This window comes from Canis lupus, chromosome 6, assembly GCF_011100685.1.
Source record: "Canis lupus familiaris isolate Mischka breed German Shepherd chromosome 6, alternate assembly UU_Cfam_GSD_1.0, whole genome shotgun sequence".
NCBI lineage: Eukaryota > Metazoa > Chordata > Mammalia > Carnivora > Canidae > Canis > Canis lupus.
In genome coordinates, this window is record NC_049227.1 from 53,641,155 (window position 1) to 53,658,842 (window position 17,688).

Consider the following 17,688-nt stretch of genomic DNA (forward strand, 5'->3'; position numbering starts at 1 on the left):
AGAGTTGGACTGTCAGAGATTGCCAAGTAATGATCCCAAAGTCTGAATACTAGGAAGGGGGATTAGAGAATGGAAGGGCATTCTTTCTCCCTAGACACTGCTAGAATTTGCCCCCATACTGAGCCCTTACTCGTCCAGATACTTCCTACTTGGTAAATGAATGACAGGTATCACACCCTTTCAGCTTCGTCTGGGCTGATATCTGGCATGTATCATTTCCTTCTTTCTTCAATTTTCCATTGTCAAATCATCCATTAAATTGGATTGAGCCCGCTTAAGCCAGCCTGTCTTGGAGTGCTCAGGGGAGATTACTTTGAAAGGAACAAGACCTTGGCTGTCAGGCAGGTTAGCACAAGCTCTCAGAGCTCAGCTTCTCACCTTGCAGCAGTCTTGTGACACCTCAGAGGGCTCAAGTCATGCTTCCCCTTCTCAGCACCTTTTTTTCCTGGGCTCAACCCCTCCCCCCCGCCCCCGCAACAACAGAAAACAAAAACAAAATACAACTGTGATTACTCTGTTTAGTCTCAAGACATTTTTTTTAAAAGGGGAAGGTAGTAGGAAAGAGGATGAAGCAGAGAGCAGGAACTGTGAACAATTCTTTGATATTTTATGTTCAAGATTTGCTATGTAACCTTCTGAGATAATTTCCCCAACAAGTGTTAGATAATTTTAACTGTGACACCTCAACTGGTGTTTCCATCAAAAATCATTTGTTTAAAATTTAGAGAAGGAAAGTCCCACAAAAGCAAGCTGAATTAGCTCCTTGCGTTTCAGAGACAACTCAAACACATTTTTCTTGTACTGATCACTTTCCAGGGTAAGGTGTCTCCTCACCCAGGGCATAATGGCTGAATTGTTGTCAGTAGCATGAAAAGCATGCCGACTTCAGTGAAATGGGAAGCTGGCAGCTTTCACAATCTGTTCTGGATGGCACTGTGGGTGGATGACAGAGCTGTTGTGCTTCAGACAGGAGCCCATAGCCATCAGGAACTGATTGTTGGAAGGGATTGGCAGGAAGTCTTCAGGAAGAAAATCTCAAGGCAAATATATTTACCCTAGTGTTCTAGATCTGATCAGGGTCTGGGAAAATCCTGTTTCTAAATTCACCTCAGGTAGAATCTTTTTATTTTTTGTTTGTTTTAACCTATTGGAATTGTAGTTCCACACGCCTGAAGAGGAGATGGCTAGCTTCTCACTTTAAATCCAAACTGAAAATTTTAGAAGATACAATTATCCTATATTTTCCTATATTTGCTTTGCCTTTGTAAAGGTAGTTTCTACAATTTCCTCTGCAAATTAAATCTTAATTATACCCTGAGCATGCTCAAATGTGTTTGATCACAGTCACCTCAATCTTTCTTTTTTCAATCCTTACTGCCTTGGTTCAGAATGTTACTATCTTCCATTTGGTTTTTGGCATTGCTTTTTAACTAGTGTCTCTACCAATAGTCCTTAGTCCTGCTTCTTCAAACTATCTTCCATAATGCTGAAAATTCTTTCTCCAAAACAAGGTTTATCATGTATATTTCTTTTTTTTTTTTTTTTTTTTTTTTTTTAAATTTTTTTATTTATTTATGATAGTCACACAGAGAGAGAGAGAGAGGCAGAGGCAGAGACACAAGGCAGAGGGAGAAGTAGGCTCCATGCACCAGGAGCCCAATGTGGGATTCGATCCCAGGTCTCCAGGATCACGCCCTGGGCCAAAGGCAGGCGCTAAACCGCTGCACCACCCAGGGATCCCTATCATGTATATTTCTGTTTAATATCTGTCGATATCCTCCCATTGCTTACTGTCCACTCTTTTAGAATCCCTTTTTAAATGAACTCCGTATACTGGTCAAGGCAGTTCAGGGACCTCTTGAAAAGTCATGATGAGTGGCGCCACTGTACCTTGTGAATCCTTGCACAATCCTTCTTCTGTATTTCCTTGCACCTGCTCCTTGAACTTTCTTGGGTACTCAGCTCTTGCTTTGATTCCTTGCTTGACCTTCACTCTGTTGGTCACTACGACTGATAACTCAGTTTTAGATGTATCAACTTGACTTCATTGTTGGCTTCTCTCTTGCATATGACTTCCTGTATTCCAACTGGCTTCATGCACTACAAAGTTGCATTCATTCATTTTTTTTCACCCTTCCATCTATTCATTCACTTAAAAATAGTGTCACAGACTATATTAGGTATTGAAGAGAGAATGAGTAATGATATTCCTTGCCCAAAATTGAATTGCTTACAATATAGTTGAGGATAAAGATAAATCTTGTAGTGTCAAAAGTTATCCTCAGAGGAAGAACTATCTAAGCTGATAACTAAAGGAAAAGCAAAATGTGGAGAAAAGAAAGGGGGGAAGAGTGTTCCATAGTGTACCAAGGCCCAACATAGGAATTTTTCAAAAGCAGAAACTGGATCAGGGAGAGTAAGTGGCAAGAGATGAGACTGGACATCTAAGTATCATTCCCATCAAGAAGGGCCTTAGATACCATGAAGGGACAGCATTTAATTTTGAGGCCAAAAAGAGTCATTGAGGCTATTAAGCAGGGGAGATACTAATTGATTTGAACTGTAGGAAAACCACTCTAGTTCTGTATACAAATTCATTTGAAGTAGGTAAGACTAAGACGAGGGGGAATAGATAAGTGTAACCACTTACAGAGAGTAGAAAGTGCTAACAGAGACCTGGGCTAGTATAATGGCAATCTTGCTGGTAGAATTAAGCAATCTTGGAAGTAGAATTAAGAGAACTTGATGGTTGGTAAGAAATGAAGAGTTATAAATAATTGAAAAATAATGACTAATATTTCTTGAGGCCTTGCATATATGAAGAGCTGTTTAACTATAATACATACATAATCTCATTTCATCTTTACACAGCATATGGGTTAGGTACCACCATTACCCCCATTTTCAGATAAACAACCTTAAGGGTTACAGCACTTGACCTAGGTAACATAGCCAAGTGTTAGAATTGGGAAGCAAATTCAGGTAGATTGTTACCAGAGCCTATATTCTTACTTACGCTGGGCTAGACTGCCTCAGAAAGTTGAGCAGTGTCTACTCACAAACCTGCGGCAGGCTGTCCTACCTCTCTCTTAGTACCCAGAAGGTGAGGTGAGCTATTGGATGTTTTTCAATGTGGCTGGAACATAGTTTCTCAGTGGGAATGTGGTGAGTGCTTCTTGGCAAAATTCATAACATCAAATTTCTAAGTTTTCTTAGAAGAGGCCACATGCAGATAAAGCCTCAATCTGTGAGGCTTTACTGGGAATTAGTAATGGTTTGGTTTTAAGGAGCAGACATTAATTCATACTGCCTGAAACAATGATGAACCCAAACTCAAGGAACTCAATAACCAGGAATAGAACTAAGTCCAAACTGGGAACTGAAAGGTCAAAAACAACCTCCCTTTCTCATACAATCTTCATGGACCCTTGCCTCTGCTTCTTCCACTAACTCTCCTGCTTCTTAGTAACTCTCATGCTTCTCTCCACATTGTCTGTTTCTCTCACTGTGCTCATGTCTAAAAATGGCTTCCAAGTCTTAATTTACATGACCAATGACTGCAGTCTGTACCTCCCTGACCTCTGTTCTTCTTAGAGCAAAATCTAGAGAGAAGAAGCTCATTGGTCCACCTTGAGTCACATGTATTGTTCTGGTCCAATCATTTGGGACATAAGCAAGACAACATAGAATCACCATTTTGGAGGAGATAAAGAATGAAGATGGATTCTCTTAGAATAGATAAGTGGAGCTATTCTTCCCCCCTCAGTTCATTGTCATTTTCACTATAACAGAGTCTGTTCAAATATCTGCTTACCTCCAACTCTTCACTAATCCCCACTCCAACAACTAGTCTTTGTCAATGGTCCCATAACTCTTCCTTTTATTATTGGCACTGGCATTAGGCTTCAGAATGGAAAGGTTGGTGCTCTTGTTGAAATTTCACTGTGAGATTGCCAGTTCTTGACATCTAGCATCATATGCTCAATATCTTTGTATTTCTCCTAATACCTAGCCCAGGGACAAATGTACAGTAGGCTTCTATAAAAGTTGGCTGAATGGAACAAGGAGTGTCAAGAATTGGGAATATACATTGGCATTGAATACATATGTTAGACATGTAATAAATCCACATGTATGTTTGTGTGTGCTCAGTGCAATTTAAATGCTCTCTATCTGGAACTCAAATCCTATGTGGTCTTTAGACAGGCATTATTGTCAATCCTCAAAACTCAAAGTGAAAAAGTAGCACAGTCTATTATTATTAATGTCATTCTAATACATCTTTATTATTATAGCCTTTTGACATTTATAGGGTACTTTTTATAATATACTTTTGGATCATGATTACAATTGATTTAATTGAATGAGAGATTTAGTTTATGAAAACCCCATTTCTGATATAAATCCTAGCATTGGATTTTTGTAGAGTATCTTTAGAAATTAATTTTTCCACATTTGTAAGGATTTTCACAATGAAAGGCACATTGGAAATGCTAGGTAAATATTTGGTCCTTCTTGTGTTGCTTAAGAGTTTTAATGGTATTTTTTTTTTTAAAGAAAGAGAGAGAGAGAGAAAAAAAGAGTGATATGTTGGGAGGGGCAGAGGAAGAGGGAGGGAGAGAATCCCAAGCAGTTTCCTACATGGGGCTTGATGTCACAATCTTGAGATCATGACCTGAGCCAAAATCAAGAGTCTGATACTTAGCTGGCAGCTGAGCCACCCAAGCACCCCTAAATTGTTTGGATCTTTAAATGTTAAAATTCAACATGGCATTTCTTAACAGTGGGTTTGGAGCATCTCAGGTGAAAGAAAGAAAGAAAGAAAGAAAGAAAGAAAGAAAGAAAGAAAGAAAGAAAGAAAGAGAAAGAGAAGAGAAAGGAAGAAAGAAAGAAAGAAAAGAAAGAAAGAAAGAAAGAAAGAAAGAAAGAAAGAAAGAAAGAAAGAAAAAGAAAGGAAGAAAGAGAAGGAAGAAAGAAAGAAAGAAAGAAAGAAAGAAAGAAAGAAAGAAAGAAAGAAAGAAAGAAAGAAGAAAGAAAGAAAGAAAGAAAGAAAGAAAGAAAGAAAGAAAGAAAGAAAGAAAGAAAGAAAGAAATTGTCTGTCTTACAAGTCTTTCTTCAGGTATTCTCCCCTTCTCTGAAAAAGAAAAGTCAGTAAAAGAACACATTTAGCAGCTAACCAATCAGTTGTGTGCATCTTCAGGGGCCTGTGCATATAATAAACCATCTTGTCACAGTAAAGTGGCTCCTTCTGAACATACTGCAAAAACATTAAGCCCTTTTATTGGATTATATAGATCCAGACTGTGGAAAACTCAGCTTTAATGTAGTTCTTCTCTACTTAATCTCACCTTCCTCTTTAAGTAGCAGAAATTGTGTTCATGACATTGGTCAAAACATCTGATGTTCTATGGGAAGTTTTCCCCTCATTTGTAATTTCTCATCATCAAGATTGGCTCTGGTGAAGGCTTTGCTTCTCTGTTCCAGCCTTAAGGCTCTGGAAAGTCTTATCCATACCAGACAGACACAGGCCTGAAATGTTCCACGTCTGGGCTCTAATCCTGTCCCACCCTCTGTTACCAAGACATCATCCACTTCAACTGGCCTCAGGAAGATGGAATTTCATAGCTGCCATGACTACAATAGAACATAGTACTCCACATCATGGTTGTGATCACTTTCTAATTTACAAAAGCAACTTGACTCATCTGATATTTTTCCCCAGAGACTTTATTGGCACACAAAGCTTCATAAATTCAATCAGTCTAAAATATAATAGCTAATACTTATTGAGTGCTATGTACCAGATATCATATCTAGCACTTTATATAGATAATCACATTTGGTCTTCACAATATTTTTAATAATAGCTTTTTAAAAATGAAAGTATAATTAGCATACATATAATTAGCATTATATTAGTTTCAGGTGTACAACAGAATGACTTGATCATGAAACGATTACTTCATTGAGTCTAGTGAATAGCCATCACCACACAGTTACAATTTTTTCTTATGTTGAGAACTTTTAAGATATACCTCTTATGAACATTTTTTAAGTAATAGCTTTATTGAGATATAATTTGCATATGACAAAATTCACACTTTTATAGTATAGAAGGGAGCGTCTGTCCTCACTCATGCTCTCTCCTCTCTCTCTAAAATAAATAAATAAAATCTTAAGAAAAAACAACCACCTTCTTTCCTTAGTTCCAGGTCCATAAACAAGTGGCCACATGTCACTTTCCTGATCAGAAATAAGTCAAGGTTGGATGTTGTTAGAAGGAGTTTTGAGTAAAGTTTCCTAAAATGTGGACATTTTAGTTAAGATAAGCTATTTTGTACTCACCACCACCTTCCTGGAATATGATATAATAGCTGGAGCTGAAGCTACTTCTTTGTACCATGAAGAAGAGAATTGCTGATACCTTGTCTCTTAATCCTTGAACCACTCAACCCCAATGCCAGAAACTGTCTACTTGCAAACTTAATAGGAAATATATATATCTATTTAGGTAAGTAATTGCTATTTTGCTTTACTTTTACATGCAGCTGAATGAAAAATCCTAGTTTTGGTTGTATGAGAGTTTGGCTCAATACTGTCCTTTACTTTTCATTACATGCATTTCCATTGTCAAAAATCATACTCATATTGTAAGGTCCAACTTAAGTGATCTTTTTAAGAGAATTTCTCAAAATCCCTATTGGGACTGACCTCTTCTTACCATATTTGCTCTGATGCTCAATTAACATCTCTTACTCGGAATTCAGATGTATCTTTATATAATTCTCTTTTTCCATTTTGACTATAATAGCTTGAGTTCTCTAGAAAAGAGAATCTAGGGCACCCCCGGTGGTGCAGCAGTTTAGCGCTGCCTGCAGCCTGGGGTCTGATCCTGGAGACCCAGGATCGAGTCCCGCGTCAGGCTCCCTGCATGGAGCCCGCTTCTCCCTCTGCCTGTGTCTCTGCCTCTCAGTCTCCCTCTCTCTCTCTGAATAAATAAATTAAAAAAAAAACAAACAAACTTAAAAAAAAAGAGAATCTAGGGAAAATTTTAAGATGTTATTTTATCTGTGTGGTGCAGGCCTATGGCAGTAAAAAATGAAGCAAAAGAGAAGACAATCAAGGAAAGATATGTTAATGTGAATCTACTACTTCATAATGAGAGACAGCAGATTTCTCAGCTCACGTGTGTACTTGGCACTTGAGACTTCACCAGACACAGTTTTTTGAAAGATTTTATTTATTTATGAGACACACAGAGAGAGGCAGAGACATAGGCAGAGAGAGAAGCAGGCTCTATGCAGGGAGCCCGATGTGGGACTCAGTGCTGGGACTCCAGGATCACGACCTAAGCTGAAGGCAGGCACTCAACCGCTGAGCCACTCAAATGAATGTCCCTCACCAGACAGATTTCAAAGAGGAATCAAGCCTCAGAGTGATGTATGGATGAGAGAAAGAAAAAACAATTAATTTGTCAGATTTTTCTCTCATCTCTTTTTTATTATTGGGCAAGGCTTATCCTATGGGAAATAACTAATTTTTCATTTGGCTCCTCAGTAGCTTCTCAAGAAGCTAGGTCTCATGCTCCACCATATGGTGTTTCATTCAAATGGAAAAGTGGAGGGAAATTTGATGAAGGTGGGCAGTCAACTGAGAGAAAAAGAGGCAGTCAGTGGAATCTGTGAAAGCACGTAAGATTTGAGTCCAAACCTTAGACAGATTAAAGTTTTTTATTTAAAAGTTAATTTTTAACAGAAGAAAGGTTAAGTGTTCCATATAAAAAATTACTGTGTTCAAAGAAACAAAAACAAGAAAAGAAAAAATAAAAATAAAAATTACCTATAATCTTATTTCGTGTTATAACTAATCTATCTTATTGGTATGTATCCTGCCACTTGTGTCTATCTCTTTTAAAAATATATACATATGCATTATGTGCATTATGTGCAATGGCATCATGCTATACAGAGTTTTTGTGTTTTATTTTTTCACTGATTATACCATAAAATTCTTGATGTCAGGATTATTCTACTGTTTAATTTTTTAAAAAGATTTATTTATTTATTTCAGAAAGAGAGAGTGAGCATAAGCCAGAGGGGCAGAGGGAGAGGGAGAGAGAGAATCTTAAGCAGGGCTGGATCTCATGACCCTGAGTTCATGACCTAAACCAAAACCAAGAGTTGGACACTTAACCAACTATACCACCCAGGTACCTCTGTTTAATTTTTAATAGCAGTGTAGTATTATATGATGAGAAGGAGCCATATTTTTTGACAGATCTTCCATTTCATGGTACATTGATTGTTAATGTTTTTGGGGGGAGGTGTTTGTTTGTTTTTGTTTTTAGCTATCAAAAACTATTAAAAATTGAATGATAAACATTCTCATTTCCATTTATGAGAACTTCAATAATCTTTTCCCTTAGTTGAAATTCCTGTGCTGGATTTGTGTCATTCAATATGAATGCTTTTAATTCTTTTGATACATAGTGCCAGATTATATTCCAGAAAGATTTTCAAATCTACATTCAACTAATAATTAATTAGAGGGCCTATTTTTATGCACCAGTCTTTGTATTATTGTTATAAAGTCTTTTCTAAGTTGGTTGATGAAAACCAGAATCTCATTTTTATTTTAAAGTTGCATTTCTTAGTTACTAGTGGAGATGAATATTTTATATATGTTTCTAGACAATTAGTTTTTCTTCTTTTGTGAATTGCCTGTTCATGCCCTTTGTCATGATTTTAATTTGTGAAGATTATAAGGTTCTTTGAGGGAAGAGACTACATTTTATTCCTACTGGAGTTCATTTCCATTAGTACTGTGCCTTGGGTCTAGCCCAGGCTGGGATTTGTAAGATTTGCAGAATGAATGAATGATAACCCACTATTATGTTTTTACTTAGTTACCAATAAAAGAGAATCAAATTAATTTTGCACATTTGTATTTAGTGGGCAACAAATGCCATTTTTCTCCACAAAAAGTTTTTTCCTCTGAAGAAAATTTCTTAACTTCTTTTCAACAATAACACCATTTTTAGCCTGAATGGATAAATACAAGATTGGACAGATTCAGCTATTTTCATGTTTTTTTTTCTTTTTTCTCAGCAACTGTCAGATTTTTCTATTCTTACAAGCTATTTTGGAATACTCAGACACAAATAGGGATTTATTATCTCATTTCATTATAGAAAATGAAAGCACTGAAATAAAACATCTCAAAAACTCATCTCTGAGAATATTCTACAAATTTGTGCTTTTTCTTGACTATATTGCACAACTGAGCCCACTAGGAAGATAATACTCAAAATTTCTTTGAGCCTAATTGTTCTTAAACTGACCTGTTTCTTCTTTTTAGAACATTTTATTTTCAGCAGAACTTCTATTTTCATTGAATCTGGGGATGTGAAAGTGACATAATAGATGTGAATTTTTTTTTTTTTTTTACATTCTTATAGATGTTGCACTTGAATATGCATGCAGAGATGTATGTTTATAGAGATACACAAACATGCATATATTCCTTTCAGGCAAATTATTTTTCTTGTTAACTTTTCTCAAGGGTTACATGTTATGGAGAAGAAATGCAAGCCACCATTTTCTGAGTCAGTGACTGGGTCTTATGTGTTATAAATTCACAATCATATATAAAGCCCTAAGATTCTGGAATCACAGTTGTTTTAGTCCTTTGTTTTCTAAATAAAGTTAAAAATAATGAAAGCCATATATTAATTGTGTAATTTTAAAAATAAGAGAATTATAAAGAAAGAAAGCCTGTAATTCTATCATTTAGAAATAACATTTATAACATTGTATTACAGTTTCATCATTTACTTTTTTATAGAATTCCACTATTTCCTATATACATAGCATGTACATATAAGACTATAACAAGAATTGAAAATCATATGTATTGACGTTTTTAAATACAAAAATAATATATTCTCACTATGGAAAATTTGTTAAAAACCAAATATCATTTATATGCTATTTTCAGTAATTGAATATTTAGGATTTTTTTCTTTTTCTTTTTTTTACTATTATTATAAGCAGTTGTTTAAGATCACTGTTTAGATTCAAGAGAATGGGCAATTCTGTCTGTAGATATTTAGCCTTATTATTTCCTCCAAATTGTCACTTGTATTGAACTGGATCCATAATTTATTCATTGACTTGAAATACTACCTTTATCATGTGCTAAATTCATATTTGTGTCTGGGGTTTTTATCATATTAGTGTTGCCATAAATTCATAGTCACTGACTTCAGCCAGGTTCTTATTACTCATTTTTATATCTTCATGCTTGGCTTCCATTTCTATTCCCTTCAGGTATTAGAACTTCACTACAGCTCAATGCCCCCTTCTAAACCTTCATGCTACTCCCGTAACTCCCTCTTCATCAATAAGATAAGGCCACAGTGGGATTTTTTCCAGCATCCCTGTATTAATTTTGTATGGCTGCTGAAATAAAGTACCACAAACTTGGTGGTTTATGACAGTAGAAATTTATTGTCTCACAGTTCTGGAGACTAGAACTCTACGATCAAGTCATCAGCAGGGCCATGTTCCCTCTGAAACCTGTAGATGAGAATCCGTCATTGCCTCTTCCTAGCTTTCTGAAATTCTTGGCAATCCCTGGTGTTCCTTGATTAATAGATGCATTACTTCAATCTCTGTCTTGGTTGTCAGTCACATGGCTGTCTTCCTCCTGCGTGTCTAATTGTTTCACACAGAAATTGTCTCCTAATTTCCCTCTTTCTCTTTTTAAGGACTCCAGTTGTAATTGGATTAGCACCCACCCCCAATCCAGTGTGGTTTCATCTTTACTAATTATATCTGCAATGGCCCTATTTCTAAATAAGGTCACATTCTTAGGTAGTAGGTAGGGTAAGAACTTCAACATGTATTTTGGGAAAAAACAATTCAACTTAAAACAATCTCTCTTTTATCTACACACTTACTATATTCACTCTCATCTTACTCACCTCCTTTTATATCACAGGATAGGATTTTCTTTCTGTTCAAATTAATTCAGTATTTTTTATTCTAACCCCTCCTATCTTCCATGAAACTCTGCTCCATCAACAAACCCCTCTTTTTTGGCTCCTTCATGTGCTTTTCTACTATAAATTCCCCTGCATCCTGAAAACACACTTACGTCCCTCATCCTACTAAGTGATCCATCTCTTTAACCTAAACCCCTCCTTTTAGTTATGATGACATCCTTCTCTTCTTACCACATCAGGTATTTGAACTTCTATCAGCAGCATTAACTGTTTACAGACTTCACAAAGAATTGACACTTTAGTCATTTGACATGAATCATTGTGTGTCTGAGGATAAATAAAGAAAATCAAAGTTGAGTTGAAATGTCAGTGCTAGATAGTTGGTTCAGATACCTTCCTAATAAAGGAAATCAGCCTGACAATGTGTAGGTCAATATTCATGATTCAGAAGAATTATGACTATGTGTTCTGGATGTTTAGAATTGTCCTTAAATTGTATTAATAGAATGTTATATACATTACACTATAATTTTCTTGGTCACGTTTATTAAACCTTAAACCAACCAAGACTTGGGTACAAGATTAAATTATCTTTGTATCTGCAGAACCTAGCAGAGATCTTGGAACCTATCAGGTGACCAGTAAATATTTTGGTGATGAATGGACTCATAGGTAAGCCAACAGCATCTTTTCTAAGATAGTGTTACAAGGTGAAACTAGTTTGTCCATATAGAGAGCAGTTAGTTGTATGCCTTGACCTCATTATTTCAGTATTTTAAGCAACAGAACAGATTGGTTATTATAAAAATATTTTTATTTTTATATATTTTTAAAGATTTTATTTATTTGACAGAGAGAGGGAGAGCACAAGTAGGCAGAGCAGCAGGCAGGGAGAGAGGAAGAAGCAGGTCCTCTGCAGCAGCAGGGAGGTGGATGCTGGGCTCAATCCCAGGACTCTGGGATCATGACCTGAGCCAAAGGCAAATGCTCAAGTGACTGAACCAACCCAGATGCCCATATTAAAGTATTTTTAAAATAGAAAATGAAACTGTATTTACCAAACAAGAATTGTATGGAACACTCGTGGAATGTTATATGAAATAAAAACATTTCTAAAAGTGTTTGGAAATAAGTTTGAGGAAGATTGACATATGTATTTAAATGCAGAAATTCTTAGAATCCACGTATCACTTAGATTTGTATTTGGCTATATGTGATGGAAACCTGAATGTGTACTTATAAACGAATACGGATTTAAGACACCTGGGTGGCTTAGCCGGTTGAATGTGGACTCTTGATTTTGGTTCAGATCATGATCTCAGGGTTATGGGACTGAGCCCCGCATTGGACTCTACACTCAGCACAGAGTCTGTTTGTCCCTCTCCCTCTACTTCTCCCTGGACTCTTTCTCTCTCTCAATAAACAAACAAACAAACAAATAAATAAGCAGGGGTTTGTTTTTCTCATGCAGGAAAATAAATGCATCCAGAAAGGAATGGTAGTTTGGGATGCCACTTGCAGTCAGACTTCTTCCCTCATTCCCCAGCATCCTCCTTAGCATAGTGTGAGGCTTTCTTCTTCACATACTGGCTTGCATGGTGGCTGCTGTACTAGGCATCTTACTGGCTTTCTATGTATGTAGAATAGGGCCTAGTCAAGATATTGATATATTAAGGTATTGTCTCAAGCAGGAACACATAAAGACCCATTTAAAAAACAAAACAAAACAAAACCCTCACCAGAGTTAATCCCTGCTCTGTCCAGTAACTCCTAATGAATGAAGTACACTGGAGAAACTATACACAGAATAGTTCTTATATAACCATGGTAGATTGATAACAGTAGTGGACTTGATTTTTTTTAGTCCTTCTATCAAAGAGGTTGAGTCTATTTTTGCCTTGGTAAATATAACTTGTGGGGTTGAGTGTGCCAGTTCTGAGCCTAGGTCTTAAGAGGCTCTATGCACTTCATCTTCTCTCTTGCTCCTCTCTCCTCCCCTAAGTATAAGGCTGGGCTAGCTTGCTGGAGAAGTCACATGCAAATGAGCTGAGATGGCACAGACAGTGAGAGAACTCAATCATGGTCATCATTTAATTGCCTACATTAGCTATAGACACATGAGTAAGTCTTGCTGAGCCCAGCTCAGACCAACACAACTATTAAGCACCATATCTTTTGAATGTTATATGTAATATTAACTTTTTAAAGTAATTTTTATTTTTGAAAGTTCTAAAAATAAAAAAGAGATTTAAAAAAATCATACAATATACCACATAGGATGGAAAATTTTAAACTTTGCTATATTTGCTTCAAGTCTCTCACTTTATGAAAGTGTGCTGCATCTGTGAAGTTATGAACCTCTGATATCCCAACTCCCCAACCTCATTCCCCTCCTCAATTCCCAGAGGCAGTCATTTGATAGATTTAGTGTATATACTACCAAGGCTCTAAAAAAATATTTTAACATACATATGTATCCACGAAAAAATGTTTTAAAAGGTAGGTTTTATTATTATTCAGGTATGGTGAAGCCAACAGATCAGGAAACAATTGCCACTGAGAAGACAGTTCATCACAGTTCCCAAGAGAAAGAAGCACATCACAACACACAGGCCACACTGGCTTCCATGTAAACAATGGGAAAGGCAGGGTAAGCAGGTTTTAAGATTGGCTAGTTTAAATAATTTCAGGAGGCTTAAGAGCCTATGGATAGTCCTTAGCTGTCTGATACCTGACTCTGGGATGATCAGAGCAGAGGAACAGTGGCCCTGAGTAGAAGAGCCCAACACAGAGGATGGTTGAGATGTGGGTTCAGAATTGGTTGGTTTGTAATGAAAGGCAGTTCATAGTCATTTACTGTCTCTAGAAATTGGCTAGCCCTGTGTGGGGCAGTGTCTCTAGGGCAGCAAGGCCTCTGATATCAAAGCATTAGAAATATAGAAATAAAAAAGTATGTGTGCATAAATAAGATATAATGTATGCATTTTAAAACTTACATATCTAACTTTATTTTTCCCCTCACCATCACATTCAGTGAAAGAAGGAACATACATGTTAAGATGCATATATTTTATTACCTACTTATTCATTTTTTTATTGCTGAACTTTTATTCCAACTTAAGAGTATTCCTCATTTTATTATATATTTATTTATGTATTTATTCTGGACATTTGGATAGTAGGCAATAAGTTCTCATGTTGCCAACAATGCTGTGATGAGCATCCTTATACTTGCATCTGTCTTTGGTATGCTGGGTAATAACATGTTAGATAAAATTCTAAGAACGACTTCCAAGTTCCTTGTCCCCTAGTGTGCACAGTCCGTATAATCCTCTCTCTTGGGTACAGACAACACTACGAATAGGAGAGATTTCAGTCCCATAATTGGGACACATTATATGACAAAGATGAAATAATTTTTCAAGGGTAGTTAAAATCAATTGAATTTAGGTTAATAAAAGGGGACTATTTTGGGTAGACCTAACTTAATCAGGTGAATCCTTAAAAGGAACTGGGCCCTTCTTGAAAAGAGATTTGAAGCATGAAGGAGATTTTCCTGCTGGCCTTGTAGAAACAAATGCCCATGTGCTGAAGTGCTTATGGATGAGTCAGATAGAAAGAACTTGGAGGCAGCCCCCAGAAACTGATAGTAGTACTTGGTCAACCGCCAGCCGGAAGATAATACAACCACAAGTAGTTCAATGTGGTCAACAACCAGTGATCCTGGAAAAGGACTCTGAACTGTAGCCCTGAACTGAAGCCTTGATTTGAGCCAGTGACACCTTGAGCAGGGGACTCAGCTAATCCTACTCAGACTTCTAGAAATGACAAGATCACACATTTCTGCCATTTTAAAGTGGTGGTAAATATGTGGGAACTTGTTACATGCCAATAGAAAATTAATACATAGGTTATGCACATTTTTTATTTGATAACTTTGACAAGATAATCAAAGTAATTATAAGAATGTTTACTTCAACAGGAAGAAAATGAGAGAATTGAGAGTTCTAGTGCTCACACATTGTTACTAGTGACAATATTTTCTGGCTTTTTATTTATTTATTTATTTTTAAAAATTTTTGTCACTTTATTTAAATTTAAGCTTCCCTACTTACTATATAGAAATAATATATTCACATTATTAAGTCCCCAAACTGTGAAAGATGTAATATGTTATTTTACTTGCAAGCTAAGAACTTAGCTTATGAGAAGTGACCTACTATAGCTTCATTTCTATGTATGCCTATGCATATTTTTCTCTATATGTGTATTCTCTGGCCCACGGATCTGATATATATATATAATTTCAATGATATATTCTTTGTAAATGATATATATATACACCAATATATATATCATTATATATTATATATAGTATTATATATTATATATTATGTATATATATATACATTGTGTGTATATATATATATATACACATTATATATATATATATCATTCACAAAGAATATAATCCATGGTTAAGATGGTTATCCATGCCCCAGTGTACCATAAGGCAAGTCAAAGTAGCTCAGATGTTTACTGGCATGTATGGAGGTTTTGCACCACAGGAAAGGAATCACCAAATTAGGAGACTTGAAAGTTATATTAGGCAAATGTATATCTATTTTTCCTCTCCTTCTGACAGACAGACAGAACTTTCTGCCTAATGTAAACAAATACTCTCAAAGGAGAGAAGAGTACCCTATATTGTAAGTAAATATCTCTGGATAACAGAGGAAAGTTGTCTCTGGGTTTTATTACTCTTAGAATATAAACATTTGGCTCTAGGGGAGATAAATCTCTAAATTTATTTATTTATTTATTTATTTATTTATTTATTTATTTATTTATTTATTCATGAGAGACACACAGAGGCAGAGACACAGGCAGAAAGAAGCAGGCTCCCTGCGGGTAGCCCGATGTAGGACTGGATCCTGTGACCCCAGGATCACAACCTGGGCCAAAGGCAGGTGCTGAACCGCTGAGCCACTCAGGGATCCCCCTAAATCTCTAAATCTTATCCAGAGCAATTTACTTTCTTTAACTTCCAAGGTGTGTTTGCCATTCACCTCTAAAGTCTAGGCTATACAGAAATATGAAAATATTCATGGAACATTGCCTGCCAACAATTGTTTCAGTTAAATGGTAAAATGGCACCATAAATTATACATGTATGTATAAAACCAACAATCTCTGTGTTACTACCTACTGTCACCCAGTACTATTCCTAAGAAGTAAATGTTTCTTTAACTCTTCTAGTTATTCTTTCTTTCTTTCTTTCTTTCTTTCTTTCTTTCTTTCTTTCTTTCTTTCTTTCTTTCTTTCTTTCTTTCTTCCTTCCTTCCTTCCTTCCTTCCTTCCTTCCTTCCTTCCTTCCTTCCTTTCTTTCTTTCTTTCTTTCTTCTTTCTTTCTTCTTTCTTTTTTTCTTTCTTCTTGTTTTTTTTTTCCTGGTATTTACCTCCATAACTCTATATGATCTGCATATCCCACATTTCTTTTTTTTTCTTTTTTTTAAGATTTATTTTTTTATGATAGACATATATATAGAGAGAAGCAGAGACACAGGCAGAGGGAGAAGCAGGCTCCACGCAGGGAGCCCGCCATGGGACTTGATCCTGGGACTCCAGGATGGCGCCTTGGGCCGAAGGCAAGCATGAAACCGCTGAGCCACCCAGGGATCCCCCCATATTTCTTGATATAACTACTTTATTCATTATCTCTTGACTTCTTATAGAAGATCAAGATAATCAACACTCTTACATGCTCCTCCACTCTGCCCCTCACCTGGTATTTACCTTTACTTTCTTCTGGATAAAGCTATATCATCATTTGGGTAAAATAAATATTCAGTGTTTACATGTCCAGAACTATAGGAATATTATTCACTGGTTAGTCAAATATAGATGGTTCCCAACTTACGATCATTCTACTTAGTTGGGATTTTTCAACTGTGAAAGCAATACACACTCAGTAGAAGCTGTACTTTGAATTTTGAATTTTGATTTTTTCTTCAGCCAGCAGTATGTGGTACAGTACTCTCTTGTGATGCTGGGCAGCAGTGAGCCAGAGCTCCCAGTCAGCCATGTGACCATGAAGGTAAACAACTGATACACTGACAACCATTCTGTACCCATACAACTGTTCTTTCATTTTTATTATAATATTCAATAAATATCATGAGATCTTCAACACTTTATTATAAAATAGGCTTCATGTCAGATGATTTTGTCCAATTCTAGGCTAATGTTAGTGTTCTCTGAGCACATTTAAGGTAGGCTAGGCTAAGCTATGATGTTTGGTAAGTGAATGTATTAAATGCATTTTCAACTCATAATATTTTCAGTTATGATGGATTTATCAGGATGCAACTCTGTCATAAATTGAGGGAGATCTGGAGTGTACTGTGATTGTATCTTTTTACTTGCATTACTTTTGAAATTTTTGAAGATTTCTATTTCCTCAATTACTTCTTTTCCTTATCTTTCTAAATATTTACCTTTCACTTTTTAAACAGTCTTATTAAGATATAATTGGTGTACAGTAATTTGCACATTAAGTGTATAATTTGATAAGCTTTGACATTTATATCACAGACCTATGAAATGAGGCCACAAAAAAGATAATGAACATATCCATCAACCTCTAAGTATTGTTTGCCCCCCACTTTAATCCCTTCCTCCC

At 36.1% G+C, this 17,688-nt stretch overlaps 2 long non-coding RNA genes across 2 annotated transcripts in view; one reads left to right on the top strand and one right to left on the bottom strand.

Annotated features, from left to right (window-relative positions):
- LOC111096375 overlaps positions 1–5,623 on the bottom strand; it is a 33,600-nt gene extending 27,977 nt beyond the window's left edge. Inside the window, exon 1 of the long non-coding RNA XR_005360419.1 lies at positions 5,350–5,623. This is a non-coding gene — a long non-coding RNA (uncharacterized LOC111096375). The remainder of the gene's footprint in view (positions 1–5,349) is intronic.
- Positions 5,624–11,608: 5,985 nt separating this feature from the next.
- LOC111096516 lies at positions 11,609–17,150 on the top strand. The gene is made up of 3 exons (XR_005360420.1): positions 11,609–11,678; positions 13,527–13,656; positions 17,022–17,150. It is a non-coding gene; the product is annotated as an uncharacterized LOC111096516 (long non-coding RNA).
- Positions 17,151–17,688: the final 538 nt, after the last annotated feature.